A 22,678-nucleotide genomic window follows, 5' to 3' on the forward strand; every position below is an offset into this window, starting at 1 on the left:
CTGGCTTGGTTCTGGGGGAGCATTGTGGCAGAAGCAGCCACAAGAGACTATTATTTACAATGTTATTTGTCCTTAGCTCTATATGTCAATGCATATAATGTATATTGTACCAGCATGTTAATGTAATCGGTTCCCGAGCCAGATATACTTACCCGGTTCGGGAACCGATTAAAAGTACCGAATGCCAGACCACCCTGCTGTGGTCGTGTGTCTCCCATTAAGAAGGAAACAATGTTACACATACCGTAATTGGGTTCGTGGGTGGCCGCCGTTCGCCTAATCTCCACGTGGCGGTGGCCATCTTACCTGCCGAACAGCGGTGTTTGGTCGTTGAGCGTCTGGAACTAAAATCGGACGCTCGACTAACCAGACACCGCTCAGACCTCCAGGATCGCCAAACCGTATGATTCAAACTGCCGAACGGCCCGCCGTTCGGTAGTTTGGATTCCCCAGACTAGGGGATTCATCCGAACAAAAGATTAGGGTCGGATGGCTGAGATGTTCGGCACTTTCTATTCAGTGAAATAGACCGACTACAGGGCCAGAATCTATGGAGCTGTTTTCGGCTACTGTGTCCCTGCAGTCGGTCAAATCTTTAAATGTCTGCAACTCCCGAACCCCTGGTCTGATCTGGGTGAAATTTGAATATGTTGCTCACCCAGAGCAGACCTACCAGGGGACCCCTCATTTGTCATCGTACCCCCCGTATTTAGGGGACATTCAGAAACTGGGGAAAACTCTGTTCCCACTAATGAATTTACCTGCTAATCTAAGGGGAGGAGAGGGAGGGGAGGTGATTGTGAGGTGATTGGTTGTTTTAAGTTACCTCCCTTGCATGGGAAAAAGACATAAAAGAAATTGTGTGAATAAAGCTGACAGTTGACCTCCAAGCTATGTGTCGTCTAGTTCTTGGAGGGAAGGGATTGTAACTACGCTACCCGTTTTATACCCGTCTTGGATTGCTGTTCCTGTCTACCAGCGGAGCTACCTTGGATCATACCTCTACTCCGCTACAATGGCAGTGTGGCGAAACCAGCTTCGCCACTGTGAACTGGAGAGGCCTGGTTGCTAGCCTCCTGCCCGCTGACTATGGCCCCTGGACATGCTGCACTTTAAAAACTATATTTGGGCATGTAATAATTTGTATTGCTGCTGCTGGCCCTTTTAAAAGCAGCGATGGACATACTGGAACTTTTGGGACTACTGTACCTTTAAGACTGTGGAGCGTAGTACAGTAATCCTGCCTTTAATACTTTCATGTCATGTAGGTATTTTTGTATGCAGTTAACCTGGGTTATATATATATATGCAGCCTTCATCTGATTGTTCGGTAGAATCACTCCATTCATTGTATTGAGGAAACTACCGAACAACCAGACCACCCAGGATTAAGTGTGCCTCCAATTACCGTTTGCAACAATGTTGCAAACGGGTAATTGGCAATCATGTAATGTGTTCTGTGTCCTCTGGGTGGCCGCCATTCAGGAAACAACCACGTGGCGGCGGCCATCTTAAACTACCGAACAGCGGTGTTTTGCCGTCGAGTGTCTGGAACTAAAATCGGACACTTGACTAGGCAAACACCGCTGAGACCCCCATACTTCCAGAAATTCGTATGGAAACTACCGAATGACCCGCCGTTCGGTAGAAAGAACCCCACAAACAAGGGAATTCATTCAAACCCTCTCCAGGCTCTATAACACAGGCAATTCGCCTGTTTTCATTCCCTTGTTTGTGACCGACCGCAGGGCCAAAATGCATGGAACTGTTTTCGGATACTTTACCCATGCGGTCGGTCAAATCTTTGGAACTTCATATCTCCCGAACCATTCATCCGAATGACCTGATTCTTGGATATGTTGTCCCCCTGAATAAGGGCTATCAGGGGATACCTGTTTTGGAGGTGTAGCATATGTATTTGGGGTACATCCAGGAATTGGGGAAAAAGGTGTACGGTATAATTATGTTAAGTGCTAATCTAAGGGGAGGAAATGTGTGGGAGGTACATCCATGTGATTGGTTAAATTCATCCTCCCCCTGGGAGTGTCCTGTATGTACTTGGTTGTAATAAAAGCCAGACTGGGTGTCCCAGTCCAGAGTCTTGCTTAACCCTCAAAGCGACGTGTCGTCTCGGTCTTTGGGGGAATGGGATTGTATGCTGACTGCCAAGAGTGTAAGCCGATGTCTGCTTTTCTTGTTCAGCTGTTCCAGTGTTCGTGTGGTTCCAGTCGGGAGAATGGTGTTTGCAGTAGCTGCCTGTGCATCTGGAAAGGGGATTATCACCTAAACTGGGTTTTATCCTCTTGTAAGTGAAACGGTCCGTTACAATTGGTGGCAAGCGGCGGGATCGTTCCTACAACCAGAGGGACAGCTACAGACAACACCATTTCTGGATTACAAATTGAGGGCAACGCTAGTATCCGTACAGCGACCCTATCTACAAAGGAACTCAGAAAATGGAGGAGAAGTTGCAGGATAGATTGTACGGTTCCGTACTCCGGAGGCCTAGAGCAATGTCAGAAGAGGACATGTTGATGTACAGAGAGACTGTCAGAGCCGAATTGTGGGACGAAGCCCTAGAGGAAGTACAGTATTCACGAGGGGATCAGCGCCGCAGCAGAAGGCAGCGAATTCTGGCTAGAATGGCAGAGCGGATGCCCCTCCTGAGAAAACAGACCACAGAAAAGTGGGTGACTAGACTCGAGATTCTAGTATACGCAGAACTGGTGCTCGACGACGCATACCAGGCGCTACAGTGGTACGCGGCTCAGTGTGTCCCCAGGATGGCAGAGTATGAGTTCCCAGAAGGCGGAGATTACACTGGCCCCGGTCTATTTTGGGATAATAGTGGTGACGAGGACTTTGGGGAAGATACCGACTATCGTTTTTGGGACCTGTACGGCATCCGAGAGAACATGCTGGGTCTCTTTGGCGCTATTGACCTCGAGGCAGACCTACGATATTTAGTTACCCAGGAATGGAACCTGGAGGGGGATTACCTGCGACTCATCAATGAGGCCTGGGAAGAGACAACCGGCCCTCCCGCCCAACAGCAACCAGCAGTACCCGAGGTGGCAGAGTTCCTAGACTGGTCCTGTGAGCAACCCCAGGGAGATGAAGGTGTCGTCCTTCCTCCCCAGCGGCAGGCTGAGTTACAGGGGGCAGAGGTTGTTGTTCCTGCCCCCCAGCAGCAAAGTGAGATGCCAAGAAGGCAGTGTGGAGTGAAGGGAGAGGAGAGCAGCGTCCTCCCTCCCCAGCGGCAATGTGTGCCCCAGGGAGCTGATGGTGTCATCCATCCTCCCCAGCAGCCGTGTGGGTCCAAAGGAGCCGAAGGTGCAGTCCTTCCTCCCCAGCGGCAGGCTGAGTTACAGGGGGCAGAGGTTGTTGTTCCTGCCCCCCAGCAGCAAAGTGAGATGCCAAGACGGCAGTGTGAAGCGAAGGGAGAGGAGAGCAGCGTCCTCCCTCCCCAGCGGCAGTGTGTGCCCCAGGGAGCTGATGGTGTCGTCCATCCTCCCCAGCGGCAGTGTGTCCTGCAGGGAGCAGAGACAGTCGGTCTCGCACCCCAGCAGCCGGACAAGAGAATGAAAGGGGAGACAGCTGGTCCCCCTTTCCACCAGCAGAGAGAGTGGCAGGGAGAGGAGCCTGCTAACCCCCCTCCCCAGCGGCAGTTTACCGTCCAGAGAGAGGAGCTTGTTACACCCTCTCTCCAGCGGCAGCCTAACTCACCAAGGGGAGATGTTAAGCCCCACAACTGTGCAGATGGGACCGTAGTCTCTGCACTTACAGCACAAGGGATAGGGACGGTCGGTCCTGTTCCCCAGCCTCAGTGTGATGGATCCAAAGGGGAGACAGTCGGTCTCCCCCTCCGGCAGTCGAGCTGCGCACCTAAAGGGGAGACAGCCAGTCTCCAGCAACCAGACGCCCACCAGACTACTCCCGTGGTAGTGCTGGCAACAGGACAGAGTACCGCTGGTCTCTGCCCCCTCAGCAACCCACCAAGGCAGCCTACCCGTCTCCCACCCAGCAGTGGTGAAACACCAGAACTTGGACAAAATTCTTCCTCACCCAGATGTAGTAACCGGTTAGTGTGGGTGGGCTGCTCTGTTTTTTCTGTTTTGTGGGTGGGTTGCTGGACTAACCAGGGCACTGACCGGCAGAAAGTCAGGTACCCTGTTAGTCTAATTGGCAAAGGGGAGAAATGTGGCGAAACCAGCTTCGCCACTGTGAACTGGAGAGGCCTGGTTGCTAGCCTCCTGCCCGCTGACTATGGCCCCTGGACATGCTGCACTTTAAAAACTATATTTGGGCATGTAATAATTTGTATTGCTGCTGCTGGCCCTTTTAAAAGCAGCGATGGACATATTGGAACTTTTGGGACTACTGTACCTTTAAGACTGTGGAGCGTAGTACAGTAATCCTGCCTTTAATACTTTCATGTCATGTAGGTATTTTTGTATGCAGTTAACCTGGGTTATATATATATATATATGCAGCCTTCATCTGATTGTTCGGTAGAATCACTCCATTCATTGTATTGAGGAAACTACCGAACAACCAGACCACCCAGGATTAAGTGTGCCTCCAATTACCGTTTGCAACAATGTTGCAAACGGGTAATTGGCAATCATGTAATGTGTTCTGTGTCCTCTGGGTGGCCGCCATTCAGGAAACAACCACGTGGCGGCGGCCATCTTAAACTACCGAACAGCGGTGTTTTGCCGTCGAGTGTCTGGAACTAAAATCGGACACTTGACTAGGCAAACACCGCTGAGACCTCCATACTTCCAGAAATTCGTATGGAAACTACCGAATGACCCGCCGTTCGGTAGAAAGAACCCCACAAACAAGGGAATTCATTCAAACCCTCTCCAGGCTCTATAACACAGGCAATTCGTCTGTTTCATTCACTTGTTTGTGACCGACCGCAGGGCCAAAATGCATGGAACTGTTTTCGGATACTTTACCCATGCGGTCGGTCAAATCTTTGGAACTTCATATCTCCCGAACCATTCATCCGAATGACCTGATTCTTGGATATGTTGTCCCCCTGAATAAGGGCTATCAGGGGATACCTGTTTTGGAGGTGTAGCATATGTATTTGGGGTACATCCAGGAATTGGGGAAAAAGGTGTACGGTATAATTATGTTAAGTGCTAATCTAAGGGGAGGAAATGTGTGGGAGGTACATCCATGTGATTGGTTAAATTCATCCTCCCCCTGGGAGTGTCCTGTATGTACTTGGTTGTAATAAAAGCCAGACTGGGTGTCCCAGTCCAGAGTCTTGCTTAACCCTCAAAGCGACGTGTCGTCTCGGTCTTTGGGGGAATGGGATTGTATGCTGACTGCCAAGAGTGTAAGCCGAAGTCTGCTTTTCTTGTTCAGCTGTTCCAGTGTTCGTGTGGTTCCAGTCGGGAGAATGGTGTTTGCAGTAGCTGCCTGTGCATCTGGAAAGGGGATTATCACCTAAACTGGGTTTTATCCTCTTGTAAGTGAAACGGTCCGTTACAGGCAGTCTCTGTATTGTACCCAGCTCTGTGTATTGTATGGCAGTCTCTGTATTGTACCCAGCTCTGTGTATTGTATGGCAGTCTCTGTATTGTATCCAGCTCTGTGTATTGTATGGCAGTCTCTGTATTGTATCCAGCTCTGTGTATTGTATGGCAGTCTCTGGATTGTACCCAGCTCTGTGTATTGTATGGCAGTCTCTGGATTGTACCCAGCTCTGTGTATTGTATGACAGTCTCTGGATTGTACCCAGCTCTGTGTATTGTATGACAGTCTCTGGATTGTACCCAGCTCTGTGTATTGTATGGCAGTCTCTGTATTGTATCCAGCTCTGTGTATTGGATGACAGTCCCTGTATTGTACCCAGCTCTGTGTATTGTATGGCAGTCTCTGGATTGTACCCAGCTCTGTGTATTTTATGACAGTCTCTGTATTGTACCCAGCTCTGTGTATTGTATGACAGTCTCTGTATTGTACCCAGCTCTGTGTATTGTATGACAGTCTCTGTATTGTACCCAGCGCTGTGTATTGTATTACAGTCTCTGTATTGTATCCAGCGCTGTGTATTGTATTGCAGTCTCTGTATTGTATCCAGCTCTGTGTATTGTATGGCAGTGTCTGTATTGCACCCAGCTCTGTGTATTGTATGGCAGTCTCTGTATTGTACCCAGCTCTGTGTATTGTATGGCAGTCTCTGTATTGTATCAAGCTCTGTGTATTGTATGGCAGTCTCTGTATTGTACCCAGCCCTGTGTGTTGTATGGCAGTCTCTGTATTGTATCCAGCTCTGTGTATTGTATGGCAGTCTCTGTATTGCATCCAGCTCTGTGTATTGTATGGCAGTGTCTGTATTGCACCCAGCTCTGTGTATTGTATGGCAGTCTCTGGATTGTACCCAGCTCTGTGTATTGTATGGCAGTCTCTGGATTGTACCCAGCTCTGTGTATTGTATGGCAGTCTCTGTAATGTACCCAGCTCTGTGTATTGTATGGCAGTCTCTGTATTGTATCCAGCTCTTTGTATTGTATGGCAGTCTCTGTATTGTACCCAGCTCTGTGTATTGTATGGCAGTCTCTGTATTGTACCCAGCTCTGTGTATTGTATGTCAGTCTCTGTAATGTACCCAGCTCTGTGTATTGTATGGCAGTCTCTGTATTGTACCCAGCTCTGTGTATTGTATGGCAGTCTCTGTATTGTACCCAGCTCTGTGTATTGTACGGCAGTCTCTGTATTGTACCCAGCTCTGTGTATTGTATGGCAGTCTCTGTATTGTACCCAGCTCTGTGTATTGTATGGCAGTCTCTGTATTGTACCCAGCTCTGTGTATTGTATGGCAGTCTCTGTATTGTACCCAGCTCTGTGTATTGTACGGCAGTCTCTGTATTGTACCCAGCTCTGTGTATTGTATGGCAGTCTCTGTATTGTACCCAGCTCTGTGTATTGTATGGCAGTCTTTGTATTGTATCCAGCTCTGTGTATTGTATGGCAGTCTCTGTATTGTATGGCAGTCTCTGTATCGTATCCAGCTCTGTGTATTGTATGGCAGTCTCTGTATTGTATCCAGCTCTGTGTATTGTATGGCAGTCTCTGTATTGTACCCAGCTCTGTGTATTGTATGGCAGTCTCTGTATTGTACCCAGCTCTGCGTATTGTATGGCAGTCTCTGTGTTGTATCCAGCTCTGTGTATTGTATGGCAGTCTCTGTATTGTACCCAGCTCTGTGTATTGTATGGCAGTCTCTGTATTGTATCCAGCTCTGTGTATTGTACGGCAGTCTCTGTATTGTACCCAGCTCTGTGTATTGCATGGCAGTCTCTGTATTGTACCCAGCTCTGTGTATTGTATGGCAGTCTCTGTATTGTACCCAGCTCTGTGTATTGTATGGCAGTCTCTGTATTGTATCCAGCTCTGTGTATTGTACGGCAGTCTCTGTATTGTACCCAGCTCTGTGTATTGTATGGCAGTCTCTGTATTGTACCCAGCTCTGTGTATTGTATGGCAGTCTCTGTATTGTATCCAGATCTGTGTATTGTACTGCAGTCTCTGTATTGTACCCAGCTCTGTGTATTGTATGGCAGTCTCTGTATTGTACCCAGCTCTGTGTATTGTATGGCAGTCTTTGTATTTGTGGCAGAAGCAGCCACAAGAGACTATTACTTACAATGTTATTTGTCCTTAGCACTATATGTCAATGCATATAATGTATATTGTACCAGCATGTTAATGTAATCGGTTCCCGAGCCAGATATACTTACCCGGTTCGGGAACCGATTAAAAGTACCGAATGCCAGACCACCCTGCTGTGGTCGTGTGTCTCCCATTAAGAAGGAAACAATGTTACACATACCGTAATTGGGTTCGTGGGTGGCCGCCGTTCGCCTAATCTCCACGTGGCGGCGGCCATCTTACCTGCCGAACAGCGGTGTTTGGTCGTCGAGCGTCTGGAACTAAAATCGGACGCTCGACTAACCAGACACCGCTCAGACCTCCAGGATCGCCAAACCGTATGACTCAAACTGCCGAACGGCCCGCCGTTCGGTAGTTTGGATTCCCCAGACTAGGGGATTCATCCGAACAAAAGATTAGGGTCGGATGGCTGAGATGTTCGGCACTTTCTATTCAGTGAAATAGACCGACTACAGGGCCAGAATCTATGGAGCTGTTTTCGGCTACTGTGTCCCTGCAGTCGGTCAAATCTTTAAATGTCTGCAACTCCCGAACCCCTGGTCTGACCTGGGTGAAATTTGAATATGTTGCTCACCCAGAGCAGACCTACCAGGGGACCCCTCATTTGTCACCGTACCCCCCGTATTTAGGGGACATTCAGAAACTGGGGAAAACTCTGTTCCCACTAATGAATTTACCTGCTAATCTAAGGGGAGGAGAGGGAGGGGAGGTGATTGTGAGGTGATTGGTTGTTTTAAGTTACCTCCCTTGCATGGGAAAAAGACATAAAAGAAATTGTGTGAATAAAGCTGACAGTTGACCTCCAAGCTATGTGTCGTCTAGTTCTTGGAGGGAAGGGATTGTAACTACGCTACCCGTTTTATACCTGTCTTGGATTGCTGTTCCTGTCTACCAGCGGAGCTACCTTGGATCATACCTCTACTCCGCTACAGTATTGTATCCAGCTCTGTGTATTGTATGGCAGTCTCTGTATTGTATGGCAGTCTCTGTATCGTATCCAGCTCTGTGTATTGTATGGCAGTCTCTGTATTGTACCCAGCTCTGTGTATTGTATGGCAGTCTCTGTATTGTATCCAGCTCTGTGTATTGTACGGCAGTCTCTGTATTGTACCCAGCTCTGTGTATTGTATGGCAGTCTCTGTATTGTACCCATCTCTATGTATTGTATGGCAGTCTCTGTATTGTACCCAGCTCTGCGTATTGTATGGCAGTCTCTGTGTTGTATCCAGCTCTGTGTATTGTATGGCAGTCTCTGTATTGTACCCAGCTCTGCGTATTGTATGGCAGTCTCTGTGTTGTATCCAGCTCTGTGTATTGTATGGCAGTCTCTGTATTGTACCCAGCTCTGTGTATTGTATGGCAGTCTCTGTATTGTATCCAGCTCTGTGTATTGTACGGCAGTCTCTGTATTGTACCCAGCTCTGTGTATTGTATGGCAGTCTCTGTATTGTACCCAGCTCTGTGTATTGTATGGCAGTCTCTGTATTGTATCCAGCTCTGTGTATTGTACGGCAGTCTCTGTATTGTACCCAGCTCTGTGTATTGTATGACAGTCTCTGTATCGTACCCAGCCCTGTGTATTGTATGGCAGTCTCTGTATTGTACCCAGCTCTGTGTATTGTATGGCAGTCTTTGTATTGTATCCAGCTCTGTGTATTGTATGGCAGTCTCTGTATTGTATGGCAGTCTCTGTATCGTATCCAGCTCTGTGTATTGTATGGCAGTCTCTGTATTGTACCCAGCTCTGTGTATTGTATGGCAGTCTCTGTATTGTATCCAGCTCTGTGTATTGTACGGCAGTCTCTGTATTGTACCCAGCTCTGTGTATTGTATGGCAGTCTCTGTATTGTACCCATCTGTAACGGACCGTTTCAGCATATGAGGGGTTAAAATCCGTTTAGGCGATAATCCCCTTTTCTCAGAAAGGCACAGCTACTGCAGAACATCAGAACTCACGAACTGGATATAGGGGAATAAGGTAGCACTCCAGCTGGAACCTCACAAATAGCTGCTAGCAGATGAATAGGAAAAGCAGACATCAGCTTACACTCCTAGCAGTCAAATCTCCAACAGCATACAGTGAATCCCCCCAAGAACGAGACAAGGCTCCGTGTTGAAGGTCAAGCAGTGGTCTGAGGTGCTGGGCACCCAGCCTGGTTTTTATTACATGAGTACACATACAGGCCACACCCAGGGGGAGGCATAAAAGAACCAATGACATAGATGTTACCTCCCACACATCCCCTCCCCTTAGTGTGACACTTAATCCCATTATGTGTACAGTTCAAAATATACTTTTACACAACTTTCATAACTTTAAAACCATACATCACATTCACATAAAAATACATATCCACAATCAATCCATTCAGGGGAACAACATATTAAACAATGGCATGAATCCGACCAGGGGTTCAAGAGTTACTAAAAGTATCTTTTGGGCCCTGGCTTGCAGCATGGCACAATCTGGCCCAAACAGAAGTAAAACATCCCCCACAATGCATCCCGGCTTCCTCCCTTCTGCCCTGGAGATAATTGGAGAAGTAATCCAATTATCTAGGACTAGAGTCAGACTCCATTAACCACATGGTTGCAAAAAGACAGTAAAAGACATAAAATTACATACTGATACATTTAACACATAAAACACACATTTCTACATATCCCCAGTTTAACTGAACACATAAATACCTACATAATATTTAAGACAGTATTACTGTGATATGTTACAAAGTCTTAAAGGGACATTAGTCCCAAAAGTCCCAATATGTCCATCGCTGATTTTAAAGGGCCAGTAGCAGCAATATAAATTATTACATGCCTAAATATAGTGTTTATAGAGCAATATGTCCATGGGCCGTAGTCGCAGGGCAGGAGGCTAGCAGCCAGGCCTCTCCAGTTCACAGTGGCGAAGCTGGTTTCGCCACATTTCTCCCCTTTGCCAATTAGACTAACAGGGTACCTGACTTTCTGCCGGTCAGTGCCCTGGTTAGTCCAGCAACCCACCCACGAAACAGAAATAACAGAGCAGCCCACCCACACTAACCGGTTACTACATCTGGGTGAGGAAGGATTTTGTCCAAGTTCTGGTGTTTCACCACTGCTGGGTGGGAGACGGGTAGGCTGCCTTGGTGGGTTGCTGAGGGGGCAGAGACCAGCGGTACTCTGTCCTGTTGCCAGCACTACCACGGGAGTAGTCTGGTGGGCGCCTGGTTGCTGGAGACTGGCTGTCTCCCCTTTAGGTGCACAGCTCGACTGCCGGAGGGGGAGACCGACTGTCTCCCCTTTGGATCCATCACACTGAGGCTGGGGAACAGGACCGACCGTCTGTAACGGACCGTTTCACTTACAAGAGGATAAAACCCAGTTTAGGCGATAATCCCCTTTCCAGATGCACAGGCAGCTACTGCAAACACCATTCTCCCGACTGGAACCACACGAACACTGGAACAGCTGAACAAGAAAAGCAGACATCGGCTTACACTCTTGGCAGTCAGCATACAATCCCATTCCCCCAAAGACCGAGACGACACATCGCTTTGAGGGTTAAGCAAGAACTCTAGACTGGGACATCCAGTCTGGCTTTTATTTCCAACTCACACATACAGGCCACACCCAGGGGGAGGCATAAAATAACCAATGACATAGATGTTACCTCCCACACATCCCCTCCCCTTAGTGTGACACATAATCCCATTATGCATACAGTTTAAAATATACTTTTACACAACTTCCATAACTTTAAAACCATACATCACATTCACATAAAAATACATATCCACAATCAATCCATTCAGGGGAACAACATATTAAAAAATGGCATGAATCCGACCAGGGGTTAAAAAGTTACTAAAAGTATCTTTTGGGCCTGGGCTTGCAGCATGGCACAATCTGGCTCAAACAGAAGTAAAACATCCCCCACAATGCATCCCGGCTTCCTCCCTTCTGCCCTGGAGATAATTGGAGAAGTAATTCAATTATCTAGGACTAGAGTCAGACTCCATTAACCACATGGTTGCAAAAAGACAGTAAAAGACATAAAATTACCTACTGATACATTTAACACATAAAACACACATTTCTACATATCCCCAGTTTAACTGAACACATAAATACCTACATAATATTTAAGACAGTATTACTGTGATATGTTACACAGTCTTAAAGGGACAGTAGTCCCAAAAGTCCCAATATGTCCATCGCTGATTTTAAAGGGCCAGTAGCAGCAATATAAATTAGTACATGCCCAAATATAGTCTTTAAAGTGCAATATGTCCAGGGGCCATAGTCAGCGGGCAGGAGGCTAGCAGCCAGGCCTCTCCAGTTCACAGTGGCGAAGCTGGTTTCGCCACATTTCTCCCCTTTGTCAATTAGACTAACAGGGTACCTGACTTTCTGCCGGTCAGTGCCCTGGTTAGTCCAGCAACCCACCCACGAAACAGAAATAACAGAGCAGCCCACCCACACTAACCGGTTACTACATCTGGGTGAGGAAGGATTTTGTCCAAGTTCTGGTGTTTCACCACTGCTGGGTGGGAGACGGGTAGGCTGCCTTGGTGGGTTGCTGAGGGGGCAGAGACCAGCGGTACTCTGTCCTGTTGCCAGCCCTACCACGGGAGTAGTCTGGTGGGCGCCTGGTTGCTGGAGACTGGCTGTCTCCCCTTTAGGTGCACAGCTCGACTGCCGGAGGGGGAGACCGACTGTCTCCCCTTTGGATCCATCACACTGAGGCTGGGGAACAGGACCGACCGTCCCTATCCCTTGTGCTGTAAGTGCAGAGACTACGGTCCCATCTGCACAGTTGTGGGGCTTAACATCTCCCCTTGGTGGATTAGGTTGCCGTGGGAGAGAGGGTGTAACAAGTTCCTCTCTCTGGATGGCAAACTGCCGCTGGGGAGAAAGGATGGCACCTTCTGCTCCCTGAGGTACACACTGCCGCTGGGGAGGAAGGACGCTGCTCTCCTCTCCCTTCACCTCACACTGCCTTCTTGGCACATCACTTTGTTGCTGGGGGGCAGGAACAACAACCTCTGCCCCCTGTAACTCAGCCTGCCGCTGGGGAGGATGGACGACACCATCAGCTCCCGGAGACACACACTGCCGCTGGGGAGGGAGGACGCTGCTCTCCTCTCCCTTTACTTCACACTGCCTTCCTGGCATATCACTCTTCTGCTGGGGGGCAGGAACAACAACCTCTGCCCCCTGTAACTCAGCCTGCTGCTGGGGAGGAAGGACGACACCTTCATCTCCCTGGGACACACACTGCCGCTGGGGAGGAAGGACGGCACCTTCAGCTCCCTGAGGTACAATCTGCCGCTGGGGAGGAAGGACGACACCTTCACCTCCCTGGGGTACACACTGCCGCTGGGGAGGAAGGACGACACCTTCACCTCCCTGGGGTTGCTCACAGGACCAGTCTATGAGGACCCCTACTTCGGGTTCTTCCTGCCGCCTCAGGGGGGGGCGGCTAACCTCCTCGGATGCAGCCTCTACTCTGCTGCTGTACCACTCTTCCTGCTCATCATACTCTTCGTCCATCTTTGAGTTTTGCTCAGCCATGACCTGGTTCCAGATCCCCTGGAATGTGTCCATGGATATATAACCCCCATACTGGGCCACTTGCTGCCTCACCTTGGCCATAAAATCATCTTCAGCGTCAGAGCCTTCCATACTTGTCTGCTCCAAGTCGCTGGATACCTCTGCTACCTCGGGTACTGCTGGTTGCTGTTGGGCGGGAGGACCGGTTGTCTCTTCCCAGGCCTCATTGATGAGTCGCAGGTAATCCCCCTCCAGGTTCCATTCCTGGTTAACCAAATATCGTAGGTCTGCCTCGAGGTCAATAGCGCCAAAGAGACCCAGCATGTTCTCTCGGATGCCGTACAGGTCCCAAAAACGATAGTCGGTATCTTCCCCAAAGTCCTCGTCACCACTATTATTCCAAAATCGACCGGGGCCAGTGTAATCTCCGCCTTCTGGGAACTCATACTCTGCCATCCTGGGGACACACTGAGCCGCGTACCACTGTAGCGCCTGGTATGCGTCGTCGAGCACCAGTTCTGCGTATACTAGAATCTCGAGTCTAGTCACCCACTTTTCTGTGGTCTGTTTTCTCAGGAGGGGCATCCGCTCTGCCATTCTAGCCAGAATTCGCTGCCTTCTGCTGCGGCGCTGATCCCCTCGTGAATACTGTACTTCCTCTAGGGCTTCGTCCCACAATCTGGCTCTGACAGTCTCTCTGTACATCAACATGTTCTCCTCTGAGACTGCTCCAGACTCCAGGACGTAATCGTCCAATCTAACTTGAAACTTCTCCTCCATTTTCTGAGTTCCTTTGTAGATAGGGTCGCTGTACGGATACTAGCGTTGCCCTCAATTTGTAATCCAAAAAATGGTGTTGTCTGTAGCTGTCCCTCTGGTTGTAGGAACGATCCCGCCGCTTGCCACCAATTGTAACGGACCGTTTCACTTACAAGAGGATAAAACCCAGTTTAGGCGATAATCCCCTTTCCAGATGCACAGGCAGCTACTGCAAACACCATTCTCCCGACTGGAACCACACGAACACTGGAACAGCTGAACAAGAAAAGCAGACATCGGCTTACACTCTTGGCAGTCAGCATACAATCCCATTCCCCCAAAGACCGAGACGACACATCGCTTTGAGGGTTAAGCAAGAACTCTAGACTGGGACATCCAGTCTGGCTTTTATTTCCAACTCACACATACAGGCCACACCCAGGGGGAGGCATAAAATAACCAATGACATAGATGTTACCTCCCACACATCCCCTCCCCTTAGTGTGACACATAATCCCATTATGCATACAGTTTAAAATATACTTTTACACAACTTCCATAACTTTAAAACCATACATCACATTCACATAAAAATACATATCCACAATCAATCCATTCAGGGGAACAACATATTAAAAAATGGCATGAATCCGACCAGGGGTTAAAAAGTTACTAAAAGTATCTTTTGGGCCTGGGCTTGCAGCATGGCACAATCTGGCTCAAACAGAAGTAAAACATCCCCCACAATGCATCCCGGCTTCCTCCCTTCTGCCCTGGAGATAATTGGAGAAGTAATTCAATTATCTAGGACTAGAGTCAGACTCCATTAACCACATGGTTGCAAAAAGACAGTAAAAGACATAAAATTACCTACTGATACATTTAACACATAAAACACACATTTCTACATATCCCCAGTTTAACTGAACACATAAATACCTACATAATATTTAAGACAGTATTACTGTGATATGTTACACAGTCTTAAAGGGACAGTAGTCCCAAAAGTCCCAATATGTCCATCGCTGATTTTAAAGGGCCAGTAGCAGCAATATAAATTAGTACATGCCCAAATATAGTCTTTAAAGTGCAATATGTCCAGGGGCCATAGTAAGCGGGCAGGAGGCTAGCAGCCAGGCCTCTCCAGTTCACAGTGGCGAAGCTGGTTTCGCCACACCGTCCCTATCCCTTGTGCTGTAAGTGCAGAGACTACGGTCCCATCTGCACAGTTGTGGGGCTTAACATCTCCCCTTGGTGGGTTAGGTTGCCGTGGGAGAGAGGGTGTAACAAGTTCCTCTCTCTGGATGGCAAACTGCCGCTGGGGAGAAAGGATGGCACCTTCTGCTCCCTGGGGTACACACTGCCGCTGGGGAGGAAGGACGACACCATCAGCTCCCTGGGGTACACACTGCCGCTGGGGAGGAAGGATTGCACCTTCTGCTCCCTGAGGTACACACTGCCGCTGGGGAGGGAGGACGCTGCTCTCCTCTCCCTTCACCTCACACTGCCTTCCTGGCACATCACTTTGTTGCTGGGGGGCAGGAACAACAACCTCTGCCCCCTGTAACTCAGCCTGCCGCTGGGGAGGAAGGACGACACCTGTGGCAAACCTAGCCACTTCTGAACTACATTCAGTACAGGTTGTCCGTAGGCTGAAGATATAATGTGTAACGTTAAATGTATATGTATTGTCCTATGGCCGTTCGCATGCTGGCAGCCGTATGCTGCCAGCATACAAAGCATTCATACGACGAAACACGGCTATCCTGGCCGTTCGCCGTACGAATGTGGACTCCCCAGGTAGACCACACATTCACAGGTCGTGTGGCACCAATTAACCGGTTGCAACATTGTTGCAATCGGTAATTAAGGGCTCTCCTAGGTGGCCGTCGTTCGACTACCGACCATGCGGCGGTCGGCCATCTTGGATCCTTTGTCTCTGCAGCGGTGTTCGGTCGTCGAGAGCCTGGAACTGAAAACGGCTACTCAATGATCCGAACACCGCTGGACTTCCAGAGCGTTCGGGAGTTCCGCGTTCGGTACATTATATGTCCCGTACTTATTTGGTACTTTTAAACCCACTTTAATGTTTAACTGTATTATGTGCGGCGTTCGGTCAATTCAGCTGGGATCAGAGCGGTATTCTCACAAAGTGTGCGCTCCGACCCCAGCTATCTACCGAACGTTCAGTTATTCCAAAGTACCGAATATTGTGTGAATTATGTATTTTAATGTCAATTGTCGGTTTTGCTGCACGAGGGGATAATCCACTTAATCGTCCATTTTAGTGGGAGTATCCTTCTCGTGCAGCAATGCCTGTTGGGAAAGTCACAGTGCATGTTGGGAGAAATCCCCTGGAATTACTGTCTGGAAACCCCTTGCATGGGGAACTGTATAAATATGCTGCTTGTGAATAAACCGAGTTAGTTGACTCCCAAACTGTGTTTCGTCCGGTTATTGGGAGGATTGGGAACATTGCCTTGCTTTCTATTCTGACTGTGGATTTCCTGGGTGTACCAACGGATATCGTATGCTATTACACTGCATTCCGTTACAACACCTTCATCTCCCTGGGACACACACTGCCGCTGGGGAGGAAGGACGGCACCTTCAGCTCCCTGAGATACAATCTGCCGCTGGGGAGGAAGGACGACACCTTTAGCTCCCTGGGACTTACTCTGCCGCTGGGGAGGATGGACGACACCATCAGCTCCCTGGGTTACACACTGCCGCTGGGGATCTGGGCCGACTGCCCAGCATCCCTGTAGGGCCGGTAGAGAGACCTCGTTCCCATCTCCACCTGCCTGTTGTGGTTCCTCACAGGACCAATCTATGAGGACCCCTACTTCGGGTTCTTCCTGCCGCCTCGGGGGGGGGGGGGCGGCTAACCTCCTCGGATGCAGCCTCTACTCTGCTGCTGTACCACTCTTCCTGCTCATCATACTCTTCGTCCATCTTTGAGTTTTGCTCAGCCATGACCTGGTTCCAGATCCCCTGGAGAATGGTGTTTGCAGTAGCTGCCTGTGCATCTGGAAAGGGGATTATCGCCTAAACTGGGTTTTATCCTCTTGTAAGTGAAACGGTCCGTTACACCATCTCTATGTATTGTATGGCAGTCTCTGTATTGTACCCAGCTCTGCGTATTGTATGGCAGTCTCTGTGTTGTATCCAGCTCTGTGTATTGTATGGCAGTCTCTGTATTGTACCCAGCTCTGTGTATTGTATGGCAGTCTCTGTATTGTATCCAGCTCTGTGTATTGTACGGCAGTCTCTGTATTGTATCCAGCTCTGTGTATTGTATGGCAGTCTCTGTATTGTACCCAGCTCTGTGTATTGTATGGCAGTCTCTGTATTGTACCCAGCTCTGTGTATTGTATGGCAGTCTTTGTATTGTATCCAGCTCTGTGTATTGTATGGCAGTCTCTGTATTGTATGGCAGTCTCTGTATCGTATCCAGCTCTGTGTATTGTATGGCAGTCTCTGTATTGTACCCAGCTCTGTGTATTGTATGGCAGTCTCTGTATTGTATCCAGCTCTGTGTATTGTACGGCAGTCTCTGTATTGTACCCAGCTCTGTGTATTGTATGGCAGTCTCTGTATTGTACCCATCTCTATGTATTGTATGGCAGTCTCTGTATTGTACCCAGCTCTGCGTATTGTATGGCAGTCTCTGTGTTGTATCCAGCTCTGTGTATTGTATGGCAGTCTCTGTATTGTACCCAGCTCTGTGTATTGTATGGCAGTCTCTGTATTGTATCCAGCTCTGTGTATTGTACGGCAGTCTCTGTATTGTACCCAGCTCTGTGTATTGTATGGCAGTCTCTGTATTGTACCCAGCTCTGTGTATTGTATGGCAGTCTCTGTATTGTACCCAGCTCTGTGTATTGTATGGCAGTCTCTGTATTGTATCCAGCTCTGTGTATTGTACGGCAGTCTCTGTATTGTACCCAGCTCTGTGTATTGTACGGCAGTCTCTGTATTGTACCCAGCTCTGTGTATTGTATGGCAGTCTCTGTATTGTACCCATCTCTATGTATTGTATGGCAGTCTCTGTATTGTACCCAGCTCTGTGTATTGTATGGCAGTCTCTGTATTGTACCCAGCTCTGTGTATTGTATGGCAGTCTCTGTATTGTATCCAGCTCTGTGTATTGTACGGCAGTCTCTGTATTGTACCCAGCTCTCTGTATTGTATGGCAGTCTCTGTATTGTACCCAGCTCTGTGTATTGTATGGCAGTCTCTGTATTGTACCCAGCTCTGTGTATTGTACGGCAGTCTCTGTATTGTACCCAGCTCTGTGTATTGTATGGCAGTCTCTGTATTGTACCCAGCTCTGTGTATTGTATCGCAGTCTCTGTATTGTATCCAGCTCTGTGTATTGTATGGCAGTCTCTGTATTGTACCCAGCTCTGTGTATTGTATGGCAGTCTCTGTATTGTACCCAGCTCTGTGTATTGTATGGCAGTCTCTGTATTGTACCAGCTCTGTGTATTGTATGGCAGTCTCTGTATTGTACCAGCTCTGTGTATTGTATGGCAGTCTCTGTATTGTACCCAGCTCTGTGTATTGTATGGCAGTCTCTGTATTGTACCCAGCTCTGCGTATTGTATGGCAGTCTCTGTATTGTATCCAGCTCTGTGTATTGTATGGCAGTCTCTGTATTGTACCAGCTCTGTGTATTGTATGACAGTCTCTGTATTGTACCCAGCTCTGCGTATTGTATGGCAGTCTCTGTATTGTATCCAGCTCTGTGTATTGTATGGCAGTCTCTGTATTGTACCCAGTTCTGTGTATTGTATGGCAGTCTCTGTATTGTACCCAGCTCTGTGTATTGTATGGCAGTCTCTGTATTGTACCCAGCTCTGTGTATTGTATGGCAGTCTCTGTATTGTATCCAGCTCTGTGTATTGTATGGCAGTCTCTGTATTGTACCCAGCTCTGTGTATTGTATGGCAGTCTCTGTATTGTACCCAGCTCTGTGTATTGTATGGCAGTCTCTGTATTGTACCCAGCTCTGTGTATTGTATGGCAGTCTCTGTATTGTACCCAGCTCTGTGTATTGTATGGCAGTCTCTGTATTGTACCCAGCTCTGTGTATTGTATGGCAGTCTCTGTATTGTATCCAGCTCTGTGTATTGTATGACAGTCTCTGTATTGTATCCAGCTCTGTGTATTGTATGGCAGTCTCTGTATTGTACCCAGCTCTGTGTATTGTATGGCAGTCTCTGTATTGTACCCAGCTCTGTGTATTGTATGGCAGTCTCTGTATTGTACCCAGCTCTGTGTATTGTATGGCAGTCTCTGTATTGTACCCAGCTCTGTGTATTGTATGGCAGTCTCTGTATTGTACCCAGCTCTGTGTATTGTATGGCAGTCTCTGTATTGTATCCAGCTCTGTGTATTGTATGACAGTCTCTGTATTGTACCCAGTTCTGTGTATTGTATGGCAGTCTCTGTATTGTACCCAGTTCTGTGTATTGTATGGCAGTCTCTGTATTGTACCCAGCTCTGTGTATTGTATGGCAGTCTCTGTATTGTACCCAGCTCTGTGTATTGTATGGCAGTCTCTGTATTGTATCCAGCTCTGTGTATTGTACGGCAGTCTCTGTATTGTACCCAGCTCTGTGTATTGCATGGCAGTCTCTGTATTGTACCCAGCTCTGTGTATTGTATGGCAGTCTCTGTATTGTACCCAGCTCTGTGTATTGTATGACAGTCTCTGTATTGTACCCAGTTCTGTGTATTGTATGGCAGTCTCTGTATTGTACCCAGCTCTGTGTATTGTATGGCAGTCTCTGTATTGTACCCAGCTCTGTGTATTGTATGGCAGGCTCTGTATTGTACCCAGCTCTGTGTATTGTATGGCAGTCTCTGTATTGTACCCAGCTCTGTGTATTGTATGGCAGTCTCTGTATTGTACCCAGCTCTGTGTATTGTATGGCAGGCTCTGTATTGTATCCAGCTCTGTGTATTGTATGACAGTCTCTGTATTGTACCCAGCTCTGTGTATTGTACGGCAGTCTCTGTATTGTACCCAGCTCTGTGTATTGTATGACAGTCTCTGTATTGTACCCAGCTCTGTGTATTGTATGGCAGTCTCTGTATTGTACCCAGCTCTGTGTATTGTATGGCAGTCTCTGTATTGTACCCAGCTCTGTGATAGTGGTGATTGGCTGTGACAGCGATCACATGGTCATAGAGTCAGCCAGGTACGTCATTAACCCCATGATAGCTGTTATGTGTCTTTAAGGGTAGGTCTTCCATAATGGAGAATGTAATTTAATGAAGGGGTTAATAGAGTGCATGTTATTGTCAGTCACTGTATTATAAGAGATCATTTTATAGATACACAGTATTCTACTGATCTTCACTTCCTGCCTCAACCCCCTCCGCCCCCTCCATCCAGCTCTTTTTGTGAACTTCCCTCCTGCAGTTTCAAGACCCCCTCCCCCTCCCCTCCTTTTTCTAGTTTCCCCTCCCCATTTGCTTTCTTCCTATATAAGTTACACCCTGAACACAATACAAGTAGTTTGTAGATACCTGGACTGTGTGTGTCTCTTCCCTAATCTAATACTCCTCCAGCTGTGGGTCTATAGGAGAGTGCCGAGTATCTGTATACGGTGTGCGGTGGGGGGATCTCAGCCAGATATCATCAAACATAACAGGTACTCGTTATCATTATACGGAGCTACATGTTTATTATCAGTGTATAGATACTCGGTATTATTATACAGAGCGACATGTTTATTATCAGTGTATAGATACTCCGTATTATTATACAGAGCGACATGTTTATTATCAGTGTATAGATACTCAGTATTATTATACAGAGCGACATGTTTATTATCAGTGTATAGATACTCAGTATTATTATACAGAGTGACATGTTTATTATCAGCGTATAGATACTCAGTATTATTATACAGAGCGACATGTTTATTATCAGCGTATAGATACTCAGTATTATTATTATACAGAGCGACATGTTTATTATCAGCGTATAGATACTCGGTATTATTATACAGAGCGACATGTTTATTATCAGTGTATAGATACTCAGTATTATTATTATACAGAGCGGCATGTTTATTATCAGCGTATAGATACTCAGTATTATTATTATACAGAGCGACATGTTTATTATCAGTGTATAGATACTCAGTATTATTATACAGCGACACAGGGCCGGACTGGGAGAAAAATTCGGCCCGGGCATTTTTTTATCACAGCGGCCCACTAAGAAGGGGGCGGGGCAGAGAGGGTGTGTTTCGTCATCACCAATGACGAACACTCCCCGTCTCAAAGTGAGCGTTGGGTCAATGCTCTTCCAGGGCAGAGCTCTGCTAAAGAGCTCTAGCATGAGAAAAAATGCCCTGTATTTGTTCTGCACAGTGCAAGCAAGTTTAATAACATGCTTGCACTGTGTTTCCTTGCAACTTGTCTCTGGTGTCTCTATAAATGGATACCAGGAGACAAAAGGGCCAGGAAAGAGTATTGTGCGTGTGTTTGGAGCCTGCTTGTGGTATTGCGCGTGTGTGTGTGTATAGAGTGAGCTGATTGTGGTGTAGTATTGTGTAATAAGGTCGGTCTTGGTCGTGTTGTGTTTTTGGTGTAATGTAATGCATATGTGGCTAGGGGCTGTAGAGAGTGTGTGTGTGTGTGTCTGTGTATTGGGGATGTAGTGTTTGTAGGGGTTGTAGAGAGTGTGTGTTTAGGAGTGTAATATGTGTTTGTTTACAATGAATCTAGTGTGTATTTTAGGAATGTAGTGTGTGTGTGTGTGTGTGTGTGTGTGTGTGTGTGTGTGTGTAGGTGGTGCAGTGTGTTTGTATACAGGAGTCTAGTGTGTGTTTGAAGGACCCAAAATGTGTGTGAGATCTACTGAGTGTGTGTATATAATGGATTCAGAGTGTATAAAGGGATCTAGTGTGCGTATATGATCCAGAGTTGGGTAAGGGATCTAGTGTGTGTCTGGAACGTAAAATGTTTAGGAGTGCAGTGTGTGTGTGTGTGTGTATATATCTCTATCTCTATCGGGGACCGGCACGCTGGTACCTGGAGAGAGTTGGAGGGGGGGACCGGCACGCTGGTACCTGGAGAGAGTTGGAGGGGGGGACCGGCACGCTGGTACCTGGAGAGAGTTGGAGGGGGGACCGGCACGCTGGTACCTGGAGAGAGTTGGAGGGGGGACCGGCACACTGGTACCTGGAGAATTGGGAGGGGGGGACCGGCACTCTGACACCATCCCTGGTGGTCCAGTGGGTGAGTGAACTCTAGCCTGCGTAGCCATGGCAACGCGCCGGATCTTGCGAGAGGAACCCGGCGGAGCTGCAAGTTAGAGCTCTGCCGGGTCCTCTCCCTCCATCCCCAGCCGCAGGTCTCTCCAAGGGGGCCGGTGAGGGAGATCTCTGATCTCCTCACCGGCCCTTCATTGAAAACAGCGGGGCCGGCGCTCGGATAGTACCGGCTCTGCATAGACCGGCAGGGGAGATCTTGGTACTCCCCTGCCGGCCTTGCCCCATGGCCACCGCGGCCCACCGGGCATTTGCCCGATGTGCCCGATGGCCAGTCCGGGCCTGCAGCGACATGTTTATTATCAGGGTATAAATACTCAGTATTATTATACAGAGCGACATGTTTGTTATCAGCGTATAGATACTCAGTATTATTATACAGAGCGACATGTTTA

At 48.0% G+C, this 22,678-nt stretch overlaps 2 protein-coding genes across 2 annotated transcripts in view; both read left to right on the forward strand.

Moving 5' to 3' along the window:
* The window catches only part of LOC134568477 (oocyte zinc finger protein XlCOF6.1-like), a 234,996-nt gene that overhangs the window by 115,175 nt on the left and 97,143 nt on the right, over positions 1-22,678 (forward strand). The window lies entirely within an intron of this gene.
* LOC134568485 (gastrula zinc finger protein XlCGF17.1-like) overlaps positions 20,452-22,678 on the forward strand; it is a 38,687-nt gene continuing 36,460 nt past the window's right edge. Inside the window, exon 1 of the mRNA XM_063427104.1 lies at positions 20,452-20,654. The gene's annotated coding sequence lies outside the window, so the exon portion shown is untranslated. The remainder of the gene's footprint in view (positions 20,655-22,678) is intronic.

Source organism: Pelobates fuscus, chromosome 7 (genome assembly GCF_036172605.1).
Source record: "Pelobates fuscus isolate aPelFus1 chromosome 7, aPelFus1.pri, whole genome shotgun sequence".
In the NCBI taxonomy this organism is placed as follows: domain Eukaryota; kingdom Metazoa; phylum Chordata; class Amphibia; order Anura; family Pelobatidae; genus Pelobates; species Pelobates fuscus.